Source organism: Pleurodeles waltl, chromosome 10 (genome assembly GCF_031143425.1).
Source record: "Pleurodeles waltl isolate 20211129_DDA chromosome 10, aPleWal1.hap1.20221129, whole genome shotgun sequence".
Taxonomy (NCBI): domain Eukaryota; kingdom Metazoa; phylum Chordata; class Amphibia; order Caudata; family Salamandridae; genus Pleurodeles; species Pleurodeles waltl.
This window is the reverse complement of record NC_090449.1, coordinates 12,698,566-12,724,330: the sequence shown is the minus strand read 5'-3', so window position 1 is coordinate 12,724,330 and position 25,765 is coordinate 12,698,566. Positions and strand designations below refer to the sequence as shown.

Sequence of the window (25,765 nt, the reverse complement as noted above, 5' to 3'; positions counted from 1 at the left end):
AGCTAGGATCCATGGGCGGCTATATGGGAGGGAGCACACTTGAGATCTACTGACAGATTTAAAGGAGGGAGCACAGCTGGGATCTAATGACAGCGATAGGGAAGGGAGCAAACCTTTGATCTAATGAAAGGTATAAGAGAGGGAACACACCTGTGATCTAGTGCCAAATATAAGAGAGGACGCATAGCTGGGATCTAGTGATAGATATAAGGGTGGGAGCACAGCTGGATCCTAGTGGCAGATATAAGGAAGGGAACACAACTAGGATCTAGTGACAGATACTAAGCTTTGAGCACATGTAGATCTAGTAGAAGATATAGAGGAGGGAGCACTGCTGGGATCTAGTGACAAAAATATAAGGGAAGAAGAACAGCTGGGATCTACTGATAGATATAAGGGAGGGAGCACACCTTGGGTCCAGTTCCAGATATAATAGAGGAAGCACAGCTGGGACCTAGTGACAGATATGAGGGAGCACACTTGCTATCTAGTAAGAGATAAAAGGGAGGGAGCACACCTGGGATCTAATTACAGACATAATGGAGGAAGCACAGCTGGGATCTGATGACAGATATGAGGGAGCACACTTGTTATCTAGTAAGAGATATAAGGGAGGGAGCACACTTGGGATCTAGTGACAGATATAAAAGAGGGAGAACACTTGGGATCTAGTAACAGATATAAGGGGGGAGCACACCTTGGATCTAGTGGAAGATATAAGAGAGGAAGCAGGGCTAGAACCCATGGGCAGATATATTGGAGGGAGCACACCTGGGATCTACTGACAGATTTAAAGGAGGGAGCACAACTGGGATCTTGTGACAGAGATAGGGAAGGGAGCAAACCTTTGATCTAATGAAAGGTATAAGGGAGGAAACACACCTGAGATCTAGTGCCAAATATATGGGAGGAAGCACAGCTAGGATCTAGTGATATATATAAGGGGGGGGGAGCACACCTTGGGTCTAGTTAGAGACATAAATAGAGGAAGGACAGCTAGGATCTAGTGACAGATATACTGGAGGAAGCACACCTGGGATCTAGAGACATATATAAGGGAGAGAGCACAGCTGGGATCTAGTGACTGATGTAAGGGAGAGAGAACACTTGGGATCTAGTGGCAAATATAAGAGAGAAAGCACAGCTAGGATCTAGTGACAGATATTAGGGAGGGAGCGCACCTGGGACCTAGTGACTGATAGCAGGACGTGAGCACACTTGGTATCTAATGGCAGATACAACGAACTAGCACAGCTGGGATCCAGTGACAGATAGCAGGACGTGAGCACACTTGGGATCTAGTGGCAGATGCAAAGAAGGGGCTCACCTGGGATCTAGTGGCAGACACAAGGAAGGGGCACACCTGGGATCTACTGGCAGACACAAGGAAGGGGCACACCTGGGATCTACTGGCAGACACAAGGAAGGGGCACACTTGGGATCTAGTATCAGACACAAGGAAGGTAGCACAGCTGGGATCCAGTGACAGATAGCAGTACATGAGCACACTTGAGATCTAGTGGCAGATACAAGGAAGGGGCACACCTGGGATCTAGTGACACACAAGGAAGGGGTACACCTGGGATCTACTGGCAGGCACAAGGAAGGGGCACACTTGGGATCTAGTAGCAGACACAAGGAAGGTAGCACAGCTGGGATCCAGTGACAGATAGCAGTACATTAGCACACTTGGGATCTAGTGGCAGATACAAGGAAGGGGCACACCTGGGATCTAGTGGCAGACACAAGGAAGGGGCACACCTGGGATCTAGTGGTAGACACAAGGAAGGTAGCACGGCTGGGATACAGTGACAGATAGCACGACGTGAGCACACTTGGGATCTAGTGGCAGATACAAGGAAGGGGCACACCTGACATCTAGTGGCAGACACAAGGAAGGGACACACCTGGGATCTAGTGGTAGACACAAGGAAGGTAGCACAGCTGGGATTCAATGACAGATAGCAGGACGTGAGCACACTTGGGATCTAGTGGCAGACACAAGGAAGGTAGCACAGCTGGGATCTAGTGGTAGACACAAGGAAGATAGCACAGCTGGGATCCAGTGACAGATAGTAGTACATGAGCACACTTGGGACCTAGTGACAGATACAAGGAAGGTAGCACACCTTGGATCTAGTGGCAGACACAAGGAAGGGGCACACCTGGGATCTAGAGACAGATACAAGGAAGGGGCACACCTGGGATCTACTGGCAGACACAAGGAAGGGGCAAACCTGGGATCTAGTGGCAGACACAAGGATGGTAGCACAGCTGGGATCCAGTGACAGATAGCAGGACATGAACACACTTGGGATCTAGTGGCAGACACAAGGAAGGTAGCACAGCTGGGATCTAGTGGTAGACACAAGGAAGATAGCACAGCTGGGATCCAGTGACAGATAGTAGTACATGAGCACACTTGGGACCTAGTGACAGATACAAGGAAGGTAGCACACCTTGGATCTAGTGGCAGACACAAGGAAGGGGCACACCTGGGATCTAGTGGCAGACACAAGGAAGGTAGCACAGCTGGGATCCAGCGACAGATAGCAGGACATGAACACACTTGGGATCTAGTGGCAGACACAAGGAAGGTAGCACAGCTGGGATCTAGTGGTAGACACAAGGAAGATAGGACAGCTGGGATCCAGTGACAGATAGCAGTACCTGAGCACACTTGGGATCCAGTGGCAGATACAAGGAAGGGGCACACCTTAGATCTAGTAGCAGACACAAGGAAGGGGCACACCTGGGATCTACTGGCAGACACAAGGAAGGGGCACACCTGGGATCTAGTGGTAGGCACAAGGAAGGTAGCACAGCTGGGATACAGTGACAGATAGCAGGACATGAGCACACTTGGGATCTAGTGGCAGACACAAGAATGTAGCACAGCTGGGATCTAGTGGTAGACACAAGGAAGGGGCACACCTGGGATCTAGTGGCAGACACAAGAAGGGGCACACCTGGGATCTAGTATTCTAAGGAAGGCTAGGGCACCAGAAGAGCCTAGTGTTATGAGGGAGGCTGTGGCACAAGGAGAGCCTAGTGTTTTAAGGGAGGCTAGGGCACCAGGACAGCCTAGTGTTCTGAGGGAGGCTAAGGGCACCAGGACAGCCTAGTGTTCTGAGGGAGGCTAGGGCACGGGAACAGCCTAGTGTTCTAAGGGAGGCTAGGGCACCAGGAGAACCTAGTGTTCTGAGGGAGGCTAGGGAACCAGGACAGTCTAGTGTTCTGAGGGAGGCTAGGGCACCAGGACAGCCTAGTGTTCTGAGGGAGGCTAGGGCACCAGGACAGCCTAGTGTTCTGAGGGAGGCTAGGGCACGAGGACAGCCTAGTGTTCTGAGGCTAGGGCACCAGGACAGCCTAGTGTTCTAAGGCAGGTTAGGGCACCAGGACAGCCTAGTGTTCTGAGTGAGGCTAGGGCACGAGGACAGCCTAGAGTTCTGAGGGAGGCTAGGGCACGGGAACAGCCTAGTGTTCTAAGGGAGGCTAGGGCACCAGGAGAACCTAGTGTTCTGAGGGAGGCTAGGGAACCAGGACAGTCTAGTGTTCTGAGGGAGGCTAGGGCACCAGGACAGCCTAGTGTTCTGAGGGAGGCTAGGGCACCAGGACAGCCTAGTGTTCTGAGGGAGGCTAGGGCACCAGGACAGCCTAGTGTTCTGAGGCTAGGGCACCAGGACAGCCTAGTGTTCTAAGGCAGGTTAGGGCACCAGGACAGCCTAGTGTTCTGAGTGAGGCTAGGGCACGAGGACAGCCTAGTGTTCTGAGGGAGGCTATGCGCACGAGGACAGCCCAGTGTTGGAAAAATAAAAATAAAATTATAATAATTAATGTTATTATCATTTTATTTTCATCTGGAGACAGGTTATTTGTTTTTTTCTTCAATTACTAAAAAACTACTGAACAGATTTACACCAAATCACAAAAGGCCACTTTCTGGATCAAGAAATGTATTTGGTGTAATTCTGTCAAGTGGTTCGGGATATACTGTTCAAAATCCCTATGGAAACATTAATGGGGAAAAAGTGTTTTGGGACCCCCCTCTTTTTGTCAGCCCCCACTTGATGGATCATCCTGAAACTTTCCAGGCAGCAGCTCATGTGAGCATCAGATTTTTGGGGAAAATTTCATGAAGATTCTTCAACCGGTGCCAAAGATATAAGTAAGTAAACAAACGCTTCTTATATAGAAACTAGGGGCCAGATGTAGCAAAACTCCAAATTGCGAGTTGCAATTTGCGAGTCCCAGCGAGTCGCAAATTGCAACTCGCAATTTGGAATGCAGAAAGGTGTCTCAGACACCTTCTGCGAGTCGCTATGGGGTCGCAAAGACCCACCTCATTAATATTAATGAGGTGGGTCGCAATTTGCGACCCCATAGCGATTCAGGGCACTCACGGGGATGGTGGCCTGCTGGAGACAGCAGACCACCATGTCCGTGACTGCTTTTAAATAAAGCAGCCTTTTTTTTTCAAAGTGTAACCCGTTTTCCTTAAAGGAAAACGAGCTGCACTTTGAAAAAAAAAACGAAACCTTTAGTTTCGGTATTTTTCAGGGCAGGTAGTGGTCCCTTGGACCACTGCCTGCTCTGAAAAATTATTATTTTTTCCAGACACAAAGGGGAAGGGGTCCCGTTTGCGCCTGGGTTACCATCCACTTCAAGTGGATGGTAACTGCGCTTTCATTTGCGACCGCAATCGTGGTCGCAAATGAAAATGCATAGCATTGCGAGTCGCAAATAGGAAGGGAACACCCCTTCCTATTTGTGAGTCGGAAATGCATTTTGCGAGTCGGTTCCGACTCGCAAAATGCATTTCTATATAGCAAAGAGGCTTTTGCGACTCGCAAACGGCGATTTTCGCCGTTTGCGACTCGCAAAACCCTTGCTACATCTGGCCCTAGGTCCTAACTATAACTACCTAGTGACGACTATATATTTAGATAGATAGATAGATAGATAGATAGATAGATAGATAGATAGATAGATAGATAGATAGATAGATAGATAGATAGATAGAACTTCTTCAGACAGGCCCCAAATGAAACTTTCTTAGTTAAAATAGTTTGCCAACAGCGTTAAACACGACCCACTGACGGTGCTCCACTCCCTCATATACACCAGGTACCCTCAGGGGCCTTATATGTTTTGCAACACATATCCCTTAACAATCAGGAGGTAACTTTATTTAAAAGTCCAAACAAAAACTTGGGAAACTGGAAGATGTATTGACATTGGGTCCAAGGATCAACTGAGTACCCATTCTTGTAATTTCCTCCACAGTTTGCGTTGCTGTTCTCAGTTGCAACGGGCAACACATATTTGGTGGGCTTGGCGCTTTCTCACTGCTGAATAGAACATATCAAAACGAAACCACAAACCTTATTCAGAATGTGTCGTGCATCCGGGAAAATCTAGGGTACCGGATGGAGTCTTTCGGCCACCTGCACCTGGTTAAATCTTCTTCAGTGGGCTCCAAATTAAACCTTTCTGAACTGGCAACATGTTTTAAAAGGTAGATTCCCTCACCTGACCAGTAACAAATGCAGGGCCATGTTTATGACCTGTTTTGCACCCGCAACATAGTGCAAGAGTGGCGCAAACCTTAAGCCAGATTTTTTAAGCCAATTTGCGAGGAACTGAGTGGCTTCAAAAATCTGGAGTAAGTCAACACAGCAGAAATCACTATGTTGCCTTACTCTAAGCTAAGGCGGTGTTCCACAGGTTTTTGTGGGTGTTCCCATGCAACATGTATTTTTAAGCATCCCCAGATTTCCAAGAATGTGTAAACCGGGCAATGTGCCAAAATCTTAAGTCCTCCCAGGGGAGGCAGAACAAAGGGAAATATCTCTGTTTCTCTTCATTTCATCCTCTTTATACGTGTGCTGCAGGAAGAGGAAAAGCCTCCAAGGATTGTATTTATGCAGAAAGGTGTCTATTCCTGCACAAAAACATTCCTGCATGTAATGCAGACACCCTTGCACCATGGTGCAGAGGTGCCTGAGTTGGCGCCGTTGTGTACAAGCGCAGGGTGAAAAGTCTGGAATGTACCGTACGCCTCAAATATGGCTCATTCCTGCCCTTCCTCTGTCACGCAGGCAGCAAGGTTACTTGCTGTGGTGCACTGTGTGACAATCTGATAAATATGCCCCTTGGAGTATGTTGCTATGGTTACGTAAAAACCTCTGAAACTGACCAGTTGTGCTTTCCATCACTGTATTGCTCAATTTGAGATGGCAGGGCCAACCCGCACTCATTTTTGGGGGCCAACTGTATTTTTCTGCATGAGACATTTGCAGAGCAGGTCAGGGAAGAAAACAAAACAGAATGTGGGAGAAAAAGACATCATGAGGGGAGAAAGCAGGAACCTGCAAGAGTGGGATGAAGGGGGAGGGAGTTTTGGTAGTGGATTAAGGAGGCCCCACGTTGATTCACGACTACACAGCCTTGGTGTTCGGTGCATCGACTTGTCATAGCTGGCTGTGGTATTCTGAGTGGAGCCCTGGGCACCGGGACTTATTCTTTTACAAATTAAGCACTGCTCACTATCTTCTTAATAGCTCCTTTGTGTTGCCCTTGCATAGTTGGCAGCCTCTAGCCATTTAAAAGCCCCCTTTCTTGTTTAAATCCATGATAGGAACCAGGCAAAACTGGTCCTCCGCTGCCCCCTGCTGGACCAGATGAAAGGAAATCCGTTGTTTCTATTGGTTAACAATGGTGCATCTTTGTTTCTCTTCCGGTACAGTCAGACAACACTTCCTGTTCTGATGCAAAGGGAGGGCTGCACCATGGACAGGAGATGTTCATGTAGGGGAAGCCTGAGAGGGAGGAGGAGGACCTTGTACATCCTTGTGAAGAGGTACAGTGTGGGCCAAGCATGTTACAGCAGAAGAACTGGGTTCCTAAGGACAGTCACCGACCTGAGCTAAAACTGAAGCTATGGCGCCTTTTCCCCAACTTTGCTTGTGAAAGAAAGCAAGCCTAGTAGACGCCTCCGCACACATGCGTAGGCACACACACAACATCTGCGAATGAGGAGATGATGTGAGACTAGCCAAACTTCTCGAAACACGAAGCACACATTTATGCAGACCTGTGTACACATACCCAGGTGCTTAAAAACACACACAGACACACACCCATTTATGTGCCTGGGGGAGGTTACTTAAGATGGTATCCAAAATACTCCAAGCACATTTTACACACGTGTGTATACACACAAACACAGGTGCCTTCTTACGTTTGCCAGTGTGAGGCATTTCCATGTGTTCTGTGCGTTCTGTGTGGCTTATCAATACCTTGTGTGTCACTTTGAGTGACACTCTTTTCTAAGTAGCATCAATCATATATGTAAATGTAATTAGATAAATATTACAAATTAACCATTTTAGGCGCATAATGGTTGTGAAACTGCAGTAAAACATCCTACAGAGCAAGATGTTCTCTCTTTAAAATCAAAGACTGACCGAAGGTATCAGTCTCACAAGGCAGGCAAGTCGTGAGTACGTCACTCTCCCCACAATGCCCCACTCCACTGCCACACACAGACGGAATATCAGTGAGTGAAATATTCTGTTCCACCGGCGGTATTTTGGCGTCTCCCCGTTACTCTTGTAACTCTTCTCACACTTGTTACGCAGTTCTGGCCAAATTCCGCCAATCGCAACATGGCAGAATTTTTAGTCGCACACAGCTCCACGATACTAAGTTGGTGAGTGCAAGCGAGATTTTGTGTCCCTTAGCGAGATTTCCAGTCGCTGGGAGGACATCCGGGGAGATTTTTCTTACGTGAACGGTTGCGGGCGGTCGCGACTGTTCACAGTGAGAAGGCCGCTCGACTACAAAAATCTACTCGAGTGGCAGCAAAATCAGCTCGAGTAGCTGTGCCCTCTGGCACTCCACATGGTGCAGTTTGCATTGATGTTTCAGCGCAGGACACGCTCCTGGCGCTATACCATAGCGCAAGCAGTGCCACGTGCCTCCGCCCTCTAGCAGAACTGGAATCTTGCAGAGTTTTTGTGGAACGCCGCAGAATTCCCTGTACTCAAGTTCCGCGAGTTCCGCCCACCCCTAAGAAGCGATTGCAACTGTGTCTGTTTTGAATGTAGTTACAAAGTGAAGGAACTTGCAATCTGGTACTTTTAATCCAATTGAAATGAACCAACACTTAAATTCCTAGAATGTATTGTCATCAAATTAATGCTCAGAACTAGGCCATTCCTATGTCTATGAAATAATCTGGCAATTTACTATCACTGTTTACCTGGTACTCTTCAGAGCCAAGAAAATTGATGCAAAAATGCCGGGCACAAGAACGCAGATGGAGAAAGGGTTATGCCCTGAAGCGAAATTTAAATAAAAAGCAGTTTGCGATTAGTATAAAGCATTCATTATCAAGGAACAAGCTGAATATTTTGCTAAAAACTCCACCACTGAACTGTTCGAAACCCTGACCACCCTTTCAACTTTTCATCAAACGCAAAGCCTTCATTCCCGCCCAAATCTTCTGCGATGGAGATTCTCCCAATCGAAGGTTAATAATGTTTTCAAGCAGCCTGCGGCCTGCCGTAGTACAGAGCTCGGAGGAATCCCATGACAAGAAGACCACAGCTGCGACCCGAGTGGTCTGCCCTTAAGAGAGGGTCAAGTTACAGGACTACCAGACTCAACCAAATCTGGTTCCCTTCGGACCCCTGGCCGCCTCACGTGTTGCATTCGGTCCCTGATACCATTATGGTTCACTTAACAAAACTTTTAAACAACTTACTGCTAGCAGGACATTGTCCAACCGCTTGGCAAAAAAGCATCTGTTGTAAGCATCTTTAAAAAATCTATCTCTGGATCCTGCTGCCATCAAGAACTATCGGCCCTTTGCCAGACCACTGCTGCCAGCAAAAATATTGGAAGAAGCCTTAAATGAACTCTTGCTATGGCTGGCCAAGACTCCAATAACATCCCTGGTCCCTCCCAGCATGGCTTTAGACCAAAAGCCTGCACGGGATCGGTCTAAGGTTGTCAACTGAGGAACTTAGGCAGGTGGAGGGAGAGCTGTCCTCGTCCTATTGGACCTCTCGGCCGCCTTTGACACTGTACCTCACTCTGAACTTATCAACTGACTGAGGATATTGGGATAGGAGGTGACGCGCTTGCCTTTCCCAACCCCTTCCTCTCCGACAGGGAAGAAACCATAGAGACAGGGGTCATAAGTCTAACTCATTTACTCTCCCATGGGGGGTGCTCCAGGGATCTTCTCCCACCCTCCTTAGGATCTATGGTACCCCATTAATGATACATCTCCAATCATACAGCTTTTGTGTTCTATCTTACATTGGCGATCCACAAATAGTTGTATCTATTCCTGCTGATGTCAGCGCTGTTGAAAGTTTAGCCCCACCTCCAAGGAGATCTGTGACCTTCGTTGGTCGCCCATCTTGCAAAGAGGTCAATTCAAGGCTCTTTGCTTAGTTCAGTGGTTCCCAGCCTTTTGAGGTCTGTGGACCCCCACCTTATGATTACTGGAACCCAGGAACCCCCAGTGAATCATTATTGGAATCTGAGAACCCCCTCTTGAGTCTCATTGGTAATCTAGTAGTCGCTAGCGGCAAGCCATTTCGGTATTTGTGCGCTTTCGAAAATTACAACTTACTTTGTATTCATTTTCTTGACCTCAGGTGGATAAAGGTGAAGGAGGCCCTGCCTGGATTCTACCCTATGACCACTAAGTTAAGGAGCTCGCTTAGCAGCATCGGCTAGCATTTCTCAAAATCTTACCTAAGTGGCTTGCGTTACACAAAATTATTCTGTTCAGACAATTGTACATTGAGGAAAAAGAAAACATAGGATGAGGCAGGTTAGGTAACAATATTGCTCTCCTTGCAACCAGTTTCCTTGCGAGGTTTTTCAGTATTACAACAGGGCTTTTTTTTACCTGATTCCAAGGCATAGTTCTGTCCTAGGTGACTGCATGTAATGTGTAAGTGTGTAACACTAGCCAGTGCTTGTTTTCTTAAGAGCACCTGGGATGCCTGGTCTTGCATTTCAGCAGCTCCTCTGTTGTCTGCAAGGACAATCTGTAATTCATATTTCACCCCTTCTTATAACTCAGTGCTGAACCGTGCAGTGTGCCACGCTCAGACACACACACACACACCCACACACATGCACTACTGTGCACACTTAGCACGGCCCTTTGTCCACACAGCCCTGCCTCTTGTGAGGAGCAGGACAGGGGTGCGGTTACAGAAGCCGTGGCCCAGGGAGCCTTTTTCTGCTCACAACTGGGTGACATTCACATTACTTAGGCATAATTGTGCTAATTTTAGGTTACACTGAAATTATGCTATTATGTTGCGTTTCTAATTAGACATTATTTGTGACAAAAATGGACAGCCCAAGTGGCCAGGATGTGAGCTCTTGCGTTTTTGCACTATTTTTGAAATGTGCCCCTACATCAAAATAGACACGAGGATGCATTTCGTGCCAAAAAAAAACCACCAAATGCCTGTTTTGCCTTTTGCATAATTATGCATAATTTCACGTAAATTTCCAAAATGTTGTGCAATTATTCAAAAGCAAATTCTGTGTATTTCGTATTGTTCGCACACCTAGTCACAAACATCCCTTTGCTTGAAGGAAACATACCACAAATACAGCACCTGTGGGACACATGGTTTCATCAGGGGTGGTTCCTGCATAGGAGTGGAGGAGCATCGCCCCCCTCCCCCACCCACACTCTGCTGCAGAAAGAGTGAAAAATAAAATGGTAAGAACATGATTTTATTATCATTTAATTTTGTATTCTCTGACAAGCGGAGTGTGAGGGCGGGGCCAGTGCATGATGGCGCTGATTGGCAGCAATAATGAGTAGCCACTTCAGTTTGAAGTGCGCATGTTGGTTTGGCCGGCTATCTTGCTACCAGCAGCCCGACATGCGCACTTCAAACTACGTCAAACCAGCTGTTATAGACAGCGGGGTTGGAGAGCAGGTACACGACTTCCTTTCGGAACGCTGAGGCAGCCTGCTCCAGCCAATCCAGACGCTTCACTCACGCTGCTTAACAGCATGAGAGCAGCATCTGGACTGGACAAGGCTGTGTGACGTCACCTCGCGCTCGGAGGAGCCTGGAGCCCGGGACTGGAGAGGATTGAGGACGTTCTGCAGGACAAGTGAAGTGAAACTTTATTTTTTATTTTCTTAATTGTTTATTGCAATGTATGTTTTAATATAGTTTTGTAATGTATGTTTGTTTTAATGTATCCAGCGCCCCGCCATTTGCAAATATCACCAGCCACCACTGGGTTTCACTGGTCGCGAGTGCACCTTGGGCAGTGCCCGTTTCCATCCACAAGTCCCAGAAACGTTGTTTTCACTGCAGCTTCACTATATTGGCTGCTCTCACCTGCTCAGCACGCTCACACACTTGTCACCCCGACATTCCAGAGACAGTGTCAAGCACACTTCTCAACCCACAATACCCATCGACATGGCCCTGAGTCAGGGTGGCGGAGGAGACGAGGGAACCTTTGAAATATAGCATCCCCCCCCCCCCCCAAAAAAAAAGGGTCTCCCAAAATGTGAAAGTTTCTAGGTTTATTCTTGATTTTAAAAAGCATTTCACCCCATTCGAAGGTGACTGTCACAGCATAACATCCCATAGTCGCCCCGATCTGACTCCGCCATACTTGCTCAGAGCTCCTCAGATGAACCTTCTGCGACAGTCATCCGTTCCAAAGTATCGCTCAATAACCACACGTGGGGCCTCAACTGCTGAAAACTCAGAATTTACAGTGACGAAGCAGAAAACGTAGAAACCTGCGCATTGCTACGAAGTTATAAGTCTATCTTTGCTGGAAAACCACAAACCGTTGCCACTTTGCAGGCCCTGGCTTGTAAATACACACATGCTTTTCATTCAGTCCTGCAGTAAATGGACCATCTCCCCCCAGCTCTTTACTGACTCTGTTTCAAGCCCTAGATGTTTGTGTTATAAGGGAATGCATTCTGGGTATGGTAGTCTTTTGTTGCGTCCATTGAATTAAAGTGAATAACACACCTGAAATAAATGAATTGTAAGTGAACATTTCAGGACTGGGGCCAGTGCCTGTAGTGACCTGGCCTGAGAGGGTCAACCTATTCAGGTCTCCACCAATGGCAGCCCCTCAGAACACAGACCACGCCCCCTCAGCAAACCTGCCCATACTTGGAAAATTCACAAACAAGTGACTCTGATCTAGGCCTGGGTGGAACTCGTGTAGTTTCACTCTGCAGAAATCCGCAGTTACACAAGAACTCTGCAAGATTCTGCAGAGCTCGTGAGCAGGCCGATTGCTACATTGCGCTGTTTGCCCTTATTTTTAGTGCCGGAAGCTCCTTCCTAGCTGTAAACTCGGTGTGGAGGGCACCACGCAGCCTGCGGGGGGCGCTGCTACTTTTTGCAGCTTGAATAGATTTTCTACTCGAGAAGCAGGCGCCAGCGTTCTCAATGCAAATGGTCATGACCTGCCATGATCGCCGTGTTGAGAAATCTCACCAGAAAGCATTCTAGTGATCAAAAATCGCACTAGGGGATGCAAAGTTTTGCTCGTCAACTTAGCAATGATGTTACCATGAGAAAAAAACTCCACCACATGGTGGTCGGTGGCGTTTCCCAGAACTTGGCGCTCCAAGCGGAGCACGGAGTGGGCAAAACTCCATGACCTCAACCGGCAGGGCGGATTTTTTCACCCACCCCTGCTCTGATCTGCATTACAAGTTAGGGTGCTGCTTATGCAAAAACAGAAGAAAACATTGCACACCTGGGTAATTGTGTGAAAGGCCTACAAATCTGATGTGCCACAACCCACCTCTGACAGCAACAAAATGCACATGAAAAAACAACACAAAGCTCTGGCTGGGTCTGAACAATTATTCTGCAGGACAAAATCTAAGAACACTCGGGTAAACCTGGGCACACGTCTCCGAAGTGCCTGTTAGTGAGGACCAACCAGGGCCAAACTTACAAAGTGGCCACACAGTGCGGGGCAGCGACACTGGTAGCTGTGCCAGGAGGGCACCTTTCAGTACAAAATACTATGTCTAGACAAGCGTTCCAATATTTCCAGTGTTGGGGTGCGCTGAACAGGGCAGCACACAGGCAGAGTGAGAAACATTCAGAGAAATAGAAACACTTCTCCGGGTTAACCCGCTCTCAAAGAGGCTTTACTTTTTGGTGCAAAATCCTGTCTGCTGTTGTTAGTAGATATGACTGAGTCAAAACCTGCGGGTGATCACCTGGGAGCGCCCCTGTACCACCACTGGAAGGTCCATGTACCACCCAAGCATTATCACTGATGCAAAGTCACACAAAGCAGCGCAAACCACTCCTTTGGGTTCCTTTCAGGCAACTTCCGGGAGAAACGCAGGCGCAACAGACTGAGTGGGTTGCATGCTCGCAATCCGGTGTTCTCCTTCTGAGAGTCAGTTGTACCAGCAGCCATGCCAGGCTCGCAGGACGGTGCTGTGCCTCTGAAGCTCAGTAGGCACCAGCCAAAGCAAACACGTCAGGCTCACGAGAGCCTGTCGTGCATATAGGAGGCCAGTTTTGGCACAAGAAGAGTCAGGCACACGTGCCGGGTCAGTGCCTCTGGAAGGCCAGTTGTGGTACGAGCCATGTTAGGCACATTCCAGGCTTACAGGCAGGTGTGGTGCCTATGGAAGGCCAGTTTTGGCACAAGCACAGTCAGGCACATGCCAGGCTCACAGGCGGCAGGGGATTCTGGAAGGCCAGTTATGGGACAAGCAGTGTCAGTCACACGTCAGGCTCGCAGGCAGATGTGGTGCCTCTGGAAGGCCAGTTTTGGCACAAGCAGAGCCAGGCACATGTCAGGCTCACCAGAGCCGGTGGTGCATATAAGAGGCCAGTTTTGGCACACGCAGAGTCAGGCACACGTGCCGGGGCAGTGCCTCTGAAAGGCCAGTTTTGGCACAAGCAGAGCCAGGCACATGTCAGGCTCACCAGAGCCGGTGGTGCATATAGGAGGCCAGTTTTGGCACACGCAGAGTCAGGCACACGTGCCAGGGCAGTACCTCTGAAAGGCCAGTTTTGGCACAAGCAGAGCCAGGCACATGTCAGGCTCACCAGAGCCGGTGGTGCATATAAGAGGCCAGTTTTGGCACACGCAGAGTCAGGCACACGTGCCGGGGCAGTGCCTCTGAAAGGCCAGTTTTGGCACAAACCATGTTAGGCACATGTCAGGCTCACATGCAGGGGTGGTGCCAATGGAAGGCCAGTTTTGGCACAAGCAGAGTAAGGCACACTTCAGGCACTCGTGCCGGGGCAGTGCCTCTGAAAGACCAGTTTTGGCACAAAACATGTTAGGCACATGTCAGGCTCACATGCAGGGGTGCTGCCTATGGAAGGCCAGTTTTTTCCACTAGCAGAGTCAGACACACGCCAGGCTCACAGGCAGGTGAGGTGCCTACGGAAGGCCAGTTTTGGCACAAGCGTTGCCAGGCTCACAGGCAGGTGTGGTGCCTCTCGAAGGCCAGTTTTGGCAAAAGCGGTATCAGGCTCACAGGCAGGTGTGGTGCCTCTCGAAGGCCAGTTTTGGCACAAGCAGTGTCAGGCTCACAGGCAGGTGTGTTGCCTATGGAAGGCCAGTTTTGGCACAAGCAGTGTCAGGCTCACAGGCAGGTGTGGTGCCTACGGAAGGCCAGTTTTGGCACAAGCGTTGTCAGGCTCACAGGCAGGTGTAGTGCCCCTGGCCGGCCAGTTTTGGCACTAGCAGTGTCAGGCTCACAGGCAGGTGTGTTGCCTATGGAAGGCCAGTTTTGGCACAAGCGGTATCAGGCTCACAGGCAGGTGTGGTGCCTCTCGAAGGCCAGCTTTGGAACAAACCATGTCAGGCACATGTCAGGCTCACAGACACAGTCCAGTTCTGCAAATCTTCTCAGACCCAGCCCTGCCGGCCTCTCCGGGGCACGCATCGGATTGGACACTTACCTCAGCAGAGGTGCTTGTGTCAGCTTCCACCCTCCCAGACACTTCGTCTCTTGCTCACCTTATTTTGAATGTTATTGCGCCAGAGTATCTTAGCCCATCCATCTGCGCGCTAATGTCTGATGTGCCCCCACTCGGGAGGCCTCTGCACACATTGCAATTAAAAAGATTAAAATGCAGCGAAGAATTCATTAAAAATGAGAAGAAGACACTCCCGGGAAACTGACTCACCGCATCCCGCTCTTTCAAGTGAGCCCTAGCGCTCGGTGACTGCAGGCATCCCGGCCAGGCTTCTGGGCGCTCAGTAAGAGATGCTTCAAACCAAAGAACCTCTCAGAATGCTGTTCCAAAAAAGAGACTGTGTTCACAAGATCACCGAACTGGGCGAGGTGCCCGGGAGCCCCTGAAAGCAAGACTTGGGGGCACTGGGCAACCACCACTCCCACAACTCACCTTCCCCACCTGGACCCCTCAGTCCGACGCGTGTGGAGCTCAGTCAGGGAGGCAGGACCCCTCTGAAGGGATATCCTCTATTCAAGCAGTGCGGCAGCTACACCCCCGTGGGTCAATGCGCCCACTGCAGAGCCGGCTCTGTTTATAACCTGTGGGATAAAGGCTAGGCCGACTCCGCCGTTCATCCTTCGAGGGCCCTGGGAGATGGTACAAACGCCGCTGGCGCTATATAAGGGGGCCCGTTGCGATAGGGAGGCAGCAGGGACGGACCCCGGACAGGCCTCTGTCCTGCCCCTCAGAGCGGGACCCCCTCTCGGTGGGTGGCGCCGACCCTCCAGGCTGTCCCAGAGGGTGGAGGGCGCAGAGAGGAGGGAGTCTGTACAGAGCTCTCCCGCACCAGACGTGACCCCCATGGGTGGGCCGTCCCCGGGGGAGCTCCAACTGGCCATTTATGTGTGGTACCCAACCGGCCCGTGGTAGAGAGGTGCGGCGAGAGAAGAGAGGGCGTGAGAGAGAGGGGGGGGGGGGGGGGGGGAGGCGGGAGAGAGTGCAGAATGAGCGGAGGATGCGGTGGAAAGGAAGAGAGAAGGTGCAGGGAGAGAGCGCGCGCTTGGTAGCGAAAGAGACACAAACAGATGTAGAGAGACTGTTCGATAAACAAAGATATAGAGACAGAAAGAAGCAGAGAGGCAGCTCGATAGAGAGGGATAGAGACAGAGGTAGAGAGACAACTTGATGGAGAGAGAGGGGCATAGAGAGAGGTAGAGAGAGAGCTTGATAAAGAGAGAGAGGCTTAGAAAGAGGTAGAGAGACAGCTTGATAGAGAGAGAGAGACTTGGAGAGAGGTAGAGAGACAGATTGATAGAGAGAGACAGATAGAGGTAGAGAGACAGCTTGATACAGAGAGAGAGAGAGAGAGAGAGAGAGACAGAGGTAGAGAGACAGCTTCATAGAGAGAGAGAGAGACTTGGAGAGAGGCAGAGAGACAGATTGATAGAGAGAGAGAGACAGAGAGAGGTAGAGAGACAGCTTGATAGATAGAGACTTGGAGAGAGGTAGAGAGACAGCTTGATACAGAGAGAGAGAGAGAGAGAGAGGTAGAGAGACAGCTTGATAGAGAGAGAGAGAGAGAGACTTGGAGAGAGGTAGAGAGACAGATTGATAGAGAGAGAGAGACAGAGAGAGGTAGAGAGACAGCTTGATAGATAGAGAGTTGGAGAGAGGTAGAGAGACAGCTTCATAGAGAGAGAGAGAGACTTGGAGAGAGGCAGAGAGACAGATTGATAGAGAGAGAGAGACAGAGAGAGGTAGAGAGACAGCTTGATAGATAGAGACTTGGAGAGAGGTAGAGAGACAGCTTGATACAGAGAGAGAGAGAGAGAGGTAGAGAGACAGCTTGATAGAGAGAGAGAGAGAGAGAGAGAGAGAGAGAGAGACTTGGAGAGAGGTAGAGAGACAGATTGATAGAGAGAGAGAGACAGAGAGAGGTAGAGAGACAGCTTGATAGATAGAGACTTGGAGAGAGGTAGAGAGACAGCTTGATACAGAGAGAGAGAGAGAGAGAGAGAGAGAGAGAGAGAGGTAGACAACTTGATAGAGAGAGAGAGAGACTTGGAGAGAGGTAGAGAGACAGCTTGATACAGAGAGAGAGAGAGAGAGAGAGAGGTAGACAACTTGATAGAGAGAGAGAGAGACTTGGAGAGAGGTAGAGAGACAGCTTGATACAGAGAGAGAGAGAGAGAGAGAGAGAGACAGCTTGATAGAGAGAGAGAGCGAGAGAGAGAGAGACTTGGAGAGAGGTAGAGAGACAGATTGATAGAGAGAGAGAGACAGAGAGAGGTAGAGAGACAGCTTGATAGAGAAAGAGAGAGATCTGATCGGTATTAAGAAGTCAGAGAGTATAAACAAGGAAAGAATACAGTGAGGAAGGGGGAAGGTGCCTCAGAGAGTGATATGGAGAGAAAGAAACGGAAAGAGAGGAGGAAGGGAGAGAGCAGGAGAGAGTGAGAGAAAGGGATGTGGAGAGGCAGGCACGGGGGGTGTAAGTATAACAAAGATACAGAGGGAGAGAAGAGAGAGGGGCTGCCAGAGAGAGCACGGGAGAGACAAGAGAAGGGAAGGAGAGAGAGGGAGACAGAGAGAGAGAGAGAGCGAGAGGAGAGAAAGAGAGATAGAGGGTGAGAGAGAGACACAGAGAGGGAGAGGGAAAGAGAGAGAGAGAGAGGAAGAGAGAGAGTGAGAGAGAGAGACAGCTAGAGAGAGGGAGAGAGAGGTGAGAGGGAGAGAGAGAGAGAGAGAGAGAGAGAGAGAGAGAGAGAGAGAGAGGTGAGAGAGGGACAGAGAGTGAGAGAGAGAGAGAGGGAGAGAGAGGTGAGAGGGAAAGAGAGAGAGAGAGAGAGAGGAGGGGGAGAGAGAGAGAGAGGAGGGGGAGAGAGAGAGTGAGAGAGGGAGAGAGAGGTGAGAGGGAGAGAGAGAGAGAGAGAGAGAGAGAGAGAGAGAGAGAGAGAGAGAGAGAGAGAGGAAGAGAGAGAGTGAGAGAGGGAGACAGCTAGAGAGAGGGAGAGAGAGGTGAGAGGGAGAGAGAGAGGAGGAACAGAGAGAGAGAGAGGAGGGGGAGGGAGGGGGGAGGGGGAGAGAGTCGCTGCATCTTTTCATGGCTTCAGATGTCAGGCCGGGCTGGGGGGACATCGCCTTGGGGGGTCTCTGTGGCTCACCCTCTTCAGGACAACCCCCCATCACAGACGTCCGCGGACCCCCACTGCCCCCAGCACCACCATCCTTTCAACGGACGCCCCCCCCACCCCATCCCCACCGAGACGCCGCACGTCACTCCCCGGCGTTACCCAATCAGGCGGCTCCGTGCTGGAGATGCTGCCCTGGTCCCTCCCTCTACCCTGCAGTTGAATAAAAAAAGAGGTTGCAATGCAGCAGTGCATCGGCTGTGGGGGTGGGCGGGCACCGCACTTAGTGCCCGTGTGATCCTCGTCACCGGGCTCTAGGCGCCGCCAGAAGCAGGTGGGCTTGGCGCTAGAATCCCTCCGTCTCACACTATCTCCTCGTTGTATAATCCTTTGGTTAAAGGCACTGGCCTTGGATGGTGGGGCCCGCGTAGAAGCAGGGGACACACACCTGCGGGGTCAGGGGCACACACCTGCAGGACCAAGGGACACACCTGCAGGGCCAAGGGACACACACCTGCAGGGCCAAGGGACACACACCTGCAGGGTCAGGGGCACACACCTGCAGGGTCAGGGACACACACCTGCAAGGTCAGGGGCACACACCTGCAGGACCAAGGGACACACCTGCAGGGCCAGTGGGCACACACCTGCAGGACCGGGGGACACTCATCTGCAGTGCCGGGGGCACACACCTGCAAGGCCAGGGGAGACACAGATGCAGGGTCAGGGGACTCACACCTACAGGGCCAGAGGACACACACTTGCAGGATCAGTGGGCACACACGTGCATGGCGAGAGGCACACACTTGTAGGGTGAGGCACACACCTGCAGGGGCACACATCCTGCATGGCCAGGGTACACGCACAGGCAGGGGGCACACACCTGCAGGGCCAGTGAGCACACATCCTGCAGGGCCAGAGGGCACATACCTGCAGGGCCAAGGCGCACACACGTGCAGGGTGAGCGGCACACACCTGCAGGGCCAGGAGCACACACCTGCAGGGCCAGGGGGCACACACTTGCAAGGCCAGGGGACACACACCTGCAGGTTGAGAGGCACACAGCTGCAGGGCGACAAGCACGCACCTGCATGGCCAGGGTACACGCACAGGCAGGGGGCACACACCTGCAGGGCCAGTGAGCACACATCCTGCAGGGCCAGAGGGCACATACCTGCAGGGCCAAGGCGCACACACCCGCAGGGCGAGAGGAACACACCTGCAGGGCCAGGGGGCACACACCTGCCTGGCCAGGTGGCACATCCCTGCAGGGCCATGGGCACACACCTGCAGAGTCAGGGAACACACACCTGCAGGGCCATGGGCTCACACCTGCAGGGCCATGGGCACACACCAGGAGTGCCAGGGGCACAAACTTGCAGAGTCAGTAGGCACACACCAGCAGGGCCCGGGGGCACACACCTGCAAAGTCAAGGTACACACAGTTGCAGGGCTAGGGGGCACACACCTGCAGAGTCAGTGGGCACAAACCTGCAGTGTCGGTGGGGATACACCCGTAGGGCCAGGGGGCACACACGTGCATAGCGAGAGGCACACACCTGCATGGCCAGGGGGCACTCACCTGCATGGGCGGAGGACCGCACATACCAGCAGGGAATCCACGCCTGCTTGGGACAAAGTAGTACCTTCATCGGCAGGGACACACGCCTGCAGGGGGCAGGGAAAGACACACATCTGCACGGGAGGGGTGCGCCGACAGGCGCAGGTGACCCACACACAGCTGCAGGGAGGACAGAGGACCGCGCACACCCAGGGATCAGGGGAAGAACACCTCTAGGGTCCAGGGGCGTACCTTCAGAGCCGGGGACCCACATCTCCAGGGGCCAGGGCGTACCTTCAGAGCCGGGGACCCACATCTTCAGGGGCCAGGGCGTACCTTTCAGAGCTAGGGACCCACACATCCAGGGACCAGAGGCCTACCTTCAGAGCCGGGGACCCACACATCCGGGGGCGTACCTTCATAGCCGGGGACCCACACATGCGTGGGCCAGGGGTGTACCTTTCAGAACCAAGGACCCACACATCCGTGGGCGTACCTGCAGAGGCAGGGACCCACACATCCGGGGGCCAGTGGCGTACCTTCGTAGCCGGGGACCCACACCTCCGGGGGGGGGCAGGGGCGTACCTTCAGAGCCGGGGACCCACACATCCAAGGATTAGAGGTGTACCTTCAGAGCCGGGGACCCACACCTCCGTGGGCGTACCTGCAGAGGCAGGGACCCACACATCCGGGGGCCAGTGGCGTACCTTCGTAGCCGGGGACCCACACCTCCGGGGGCCAGGGGCGTACCTTCATAGCCGGGGACCCACACCTCCAGGGGCCAGGGGCGTACCTTCGGAGTCGGGGGCCCACACATCCGGGGGCCAGGGGCGTACCTTCAGAGCCGGGGACCCACACCTCCGGGGGAGGCAGGGGCGTACCACACATCCAAGGATTAGAGGTGTACCTTCAGAGCCGGGGACCCACACATCCAAGGATTAGAGGTGTACCTTCAGAGCCGGGGACCCACACATCCGGGGGCGTACCTTCAGAGCCGGGGACCCACACATCCAAGGATTAGAGGTGTACCTTCAGAGCCGGGGACCCACACCTCCAGGGGCCAGGGGCGTACCTTCAGAGCCGGGGACCCACACCTCCAGGGGCCAGGGGCGTACCTTCAGAGCCGGGGGCCCACACATCCGGGGGCGTACCTTCAGAGCCGGGGACCCACACCTCCAGGGGTGTACCTTCAGAGCCGGGGATCCCCCCGACCCCCCTCCAGGGTCCAGGGGCCTCCGTCTCCATAGCCCTCCCCCGCGCCGCTCGCCTCCGAGGGCGCAGCGGACTGTGAAGGTCCTTTGGCGGAGAGGGCGCTGCAGAGGCCCCGATGGCGCACTCGGTGCCCACCGGACAGCCCCGCACCAGCCTCACGCGTACCCCACTCCTGACCCTCGTGTTCAGTGTTAATGCCCCCTAGAGGGGCGATGGCCCCTGGGGGCGGACTACAGCACCCCACCTCGGCGGCCAGAGCACAGACTTCGGGGGATGGAGAATAAAGCGCCTCAAGGCTTGTTAGAGCACCTCAGCACATCTCACCCCGGGAGTGGGTGGACTAGGGTCGGGGCCAGGCGGAGGGCACTCCTCGGTGGTAACGCCGGCCGCTGCTCCGACCCTTGCTTACACGCATCAACGCACGCACCGCGTGTGTTACCGCACGCACTGCCTTTGTAGTGCTCTCTTTGTATTGCCATATTTGTGTAGTGCCGCACATACTCTCTTTCTAGTGCCATACGCACCATCAGTGTAGTACCGCAGGCGCTATATTTGAAGTACCGCACACACTCCCTTTCTAGTGCTATCGGCATCATCAGCATAACACCGCAGGCGCTACATGTGAAGTACCGCACATACTCTCGTTCTAGTGCCATAGGCACCTTCAGTGTACTACCGCAGGCGCTATATTTGAGGTACCGCATCAGTTTAGTACCGCAGGCGCTATATTTGAAGTACCGCACACACTCTCTTTCTAGTGCCATACGCACCATCAGTGTAATACCGCAGGCGCTAAATTTGAAGTACCGCATCAGTGTAGTACCGCAGGCGCTATATTTGAAGTACACACTCTCTTTCTAGTGCCATACGCACCATCAGTGTAGTACCGCAGGCGCTATATTTGAAGTACCGCACACACTCTCTTTCTAGTGCCATACGCACTATCAGTGTAATACCGCAGGCGCTGTATTTGAAGTACCGAACACATGGTCTTTGTAGTCCCGCGCGCACTATGAATGTAGTATACAGCATCTGTGTTTTTCAAGAGCAAAGCCCCTCTTCAGACGGCATCCAGGCCCCCACAGCGCACACCCAAGGCCCTGACCCGACCCCACGTACCTCATACCTCATGCTCCAGGGCCGCGGCCTCGGCCTTCTTTTCGGAAACCCTCTACAACCCAAGGCCAAACCGGGCCCCCACTGCCACATGGTAGGCTCTCATCCCTGAAACAGCATTACCTACAGTTTCTACCACATCCCTCGACAGCCAAATCATTCACTCTGCACCTCATCCCTGGACCAGCATCACACACAGTCTGTACCTCATCCCTGAAACAGCATTACCCACAGTTTGTACCACATCCCTCGACAACCAAATCATTCACTCGGCACCTCATCCCTGGACCAGCATCACACACAGTCTGTACCTCTGTACCACATCCCAGGACCAGCATCACTTACAGTTTGTACCTCTGTACCACATCCCAGGACCAGAATCACTTACAGTCTGTACCTATGTACCATATTCCAAGACCAGCATCACTTACAGTCTGTACCTTAGTACCACATCCCTGGACCAGCATGTCTTACAGTCTGTACCTCTGTACCACATCCCTGGAACAGCATCTCTTACAGTCTGTACCTCTGTACCACATCCCTGGACCAGCATCACTTACAGTCTGTACCTCTGTACCACATCCCTGGACCAGCATCTCTTACAGTCTGCATCTCTGTACCATAACCCTGGACCAGCATCACTTACAGTCTGTGCCTCTGTACCACATCCCTAGACCAGCATCACTTACAGTCTGTACCTCATCCCTGGGCCAGCATCACATACAGTCTGTACCTCTGTACCATAACCCTGGACCAGCATCACTTACAGTCTGTACCTCTGTACCACATCCCTAGACCAGCATCACTTACAGTCTGTATCTCTGTACCACATCCCTAGACCAGCATCACTTACAGTCTGTACCTCATCCCTGGACCAGCATCACATACAGTCTGTACCTCTGTACCACATCCCTGGACTAGCATCACTTACAGTCTGTACCACATCCCTGGACTAGCAAGCATCATGTGAAATCTGCATCCCTGGACTATATTCCCGGACTAGCATGACGCGTCCTCTGGACTCCCTGGTCCACATTCCTGGATCAGCATCACGCACCCTCTACACCGCCGGACACCATCCCCGAAAATGCATACTACGACTACTGTCTCCGGGACTGTACCCCCTGAGTGCACCTCGCACGCTCTGCGCCCCAGGACCCCATTCCTAGGCCGCGCAGCACACACCGTATCCGGAATGTCTCACTCCGTGTGCACTGCGTCTCTGGCCTACATGCTGCGCCGTACCTCCATGGTCCACAGACCGCGCGCCCTCTGCATCCACAGGCCACGCACCCTCTGCGTCCACAGACCGCGCGCCCTCTGCGTCCACAGGCCACAGACCGCGCGCCCTCTTCATCCAAAAGGCCACAGACCGCGCGCCCTCTGCATCCACAGGCCACAGACCGCGCACCCTCTGCGTCCACAGACCGCGCGCCCTCTGCATCCACAGGCCACAGGCCACGCACCTTCTGCGTCCACAGACCGCGCGCCCTTTGCATTCACAGGCCACAGACCGCGCACCCTCTGCGTCCACAGACCGCGCGCCCTCTTCATCCATAGGCCACAGACCGCGCGCCCTCTACATCCACAGGCCACAGACCGCGCACCCTCTGCGTCCACAGACCGCGCGCCCTCTGCATCCACAGGCCACGCACCTTCTGCGTCCACAGACCGCGCGCTCTCTGCATCCACAGGCCACAGTCCGCGCGCCCCCTGCATCCACAGGCCACGCACCTTCTTCGTCCACAGGCCACAGACCGCGCGCCCTCTGCATCCACAGGCCACATTCTTGCACCACATACCGCGCACCTTCTGCATTCACAGACCACATCCTGGGACCAAGTATAGCAAACCATCTTCACACACAGGCCACATCCTTGAACCACATACAGCAAAACTCTGCATCCACAGACCACATCCAGAGACCACTCATGGCAAACCCGCTACATCCACGGACCACATCCTTGGACCGCATACTGCGCACTCTCTGCACCCACCGACAACGTAATTAGACCACATACCGCTCACCCTCCGCATCCACAGACCACATCATTAGACCACATGTCGCACACTCTGCATCCACAGACCACATCCTGAGACTAAGTAGAGCAAACCCGCTACATCCACAGACCACATCCTTAGACCACAAACCGACCGACCCCTGCATCCACAGACCACATACCGCGCACCATCGACATCCTTCCTCAGACCACACACCGCGCACCCTCTACATCCACAGACCACATCCTGAGACCAAGTATGGCAAACCCACTGCACCGACAGACCACATCCTCGAAGGGCATATCACACACCCCCTGCAGCCACCCACCGCATCTTCGGAGCGCATATCGCAGACCCACTTCACTTCCAGTGGATCACAGATCGCACACCCTCCGCATCCACTGACTGCATCCTTGGTTCACACATAAACACGTCGTCTGCACTCAGACCTCAGCCTCGGACGACATATGGCACACTTTCTGCACTCGTATTCATCCTTGGATCACATATCGTACACACAGAGCGCATCTTCGGACCACATATCGTGAGCACCCTCTCCATCCGCAGGGCACCCCCGGAGCGCGCAGCACACGTCCTCTGACCCACAGACCTCTCCGCACACCCTCTGCATTGCCGGCCTGCACCGCCAGACCTCTGGCTGTGTGTCTGCGCTACTGGCCGTGCGAGCACCTCATGAAATCAAGGGGAGACGCCGAACCCCTTCCCCGGCCCTCATGCGGTGCATTTCTGTTTCTTCCACCTTCCTACACCTCCCTCGGGTACAGAAGACACCCCCCTCCTCTCCGAGGTGTCACCTCCAAAGGACGAAGGGACGCCGCAGCATCCTCGGTCCCCCCACTGTCCGCGGCTCCCCAGCCCCCGGCGTCCCCTCCGCGGACCCGCACCCCCACCAGGGGGCAGACGGTGCTGAAGGTGGCGCAAGGTCGGTGGGTACTCACCGGTCCATGGCAGGGCGCGGCCGGGGCGCTGGGCTCCGCGCGTCGGCAGGTGCCTGGGTACCACTGGAGGATGCTGGCGGGAGGACGGGGAGGGAGCGGGGAGCGGCTCGCGGGAGGACGGGGAGGGAGCGGGGAGATGCTGGCGGGCTACATGGCACATGGACGGAGGCGCTAGACCGCACTGTGCTCCGTCTGCAGGTCTGAGCATCCCGGGAGGGAGGGGAGGAGGGGACGGAGGAGGAAGGAGGTGCGGGGATTTCGATGACAAACCCTTCCCTGAAAAAAAAAATCCCCGAGTCCCCCTCCCCTGGGGCAGGCGCGGGCACCTGCCTTGGCGCCTGGCACGGGGGTGCAGACGGTGCTCAGCCGAGGATGCTGGGAAGGGGCAGCGGGAGCCTCCGGGAGGCTGCGCGTCGGGAGGGATGCGGCGGAGGAAGAGCATCCCTCGCCGCGGACCCCCCTCCGCCTGAAGATGGTACCGTCCAAGCTCGAGGAGTGGGGGAGCTGGGTTGTCATTGAGTCCTACCTGCAGAGGGAGGGCAGGCAGCCCCCGGCAGCGCCTTCCTCACCGAAAACCAACCGTGCCAACCAGCTGCACTCTCAGCACCAGGAAAACCACGCCATCCCTAATGCCAACCCACGCCACCCTCCACCACCTGACATGGCAGCCTCCATCCACATACCGTGCCCACCGCCACCGCAACACCAGCACTTCACACTATCCACCAGCATCACAAGCGTGTCTAACAACATCATCATTACCACCTTCATGGTCACCACCTTCACCACCATCACAAGCAC

The 25,765-nt window shown here is 53.0% G+C and overlaps 1 protein-coding gene across 10 annotated transcripts in view; it reads right to left on the bottom strand.

Moving 5' to 3' along the window:
- Positions 1 to 25,307, bottom strand: part of ATP2B3 (ATPase plasma membrane Ca2+ transporting 3) — a 536,302-nt gene extending 510,995 nt beyond the window's left edge. For 3 of the 10 annotated variants that reach the window (XM_069209391.1, XM_069209396.1, XM_069209390.1), the window contains exon 1: positions 24,965 to 25,166. The gene's annotated coding sequence lies outside the window, so the exon portion shown is untranslated. Of the gene's footprint in view, positions 1 to 24,964 lie in introns of all 10 variants that reach the window. The other 7 variants (XM_069209399.1, XM_069209393.1, XM_069209397.1 and 4 more) reach the window with 6 other exon arrangements.
- Between the last annotated feature and the right edge of the window lie 458 nt (positions 25,308 to 25,765).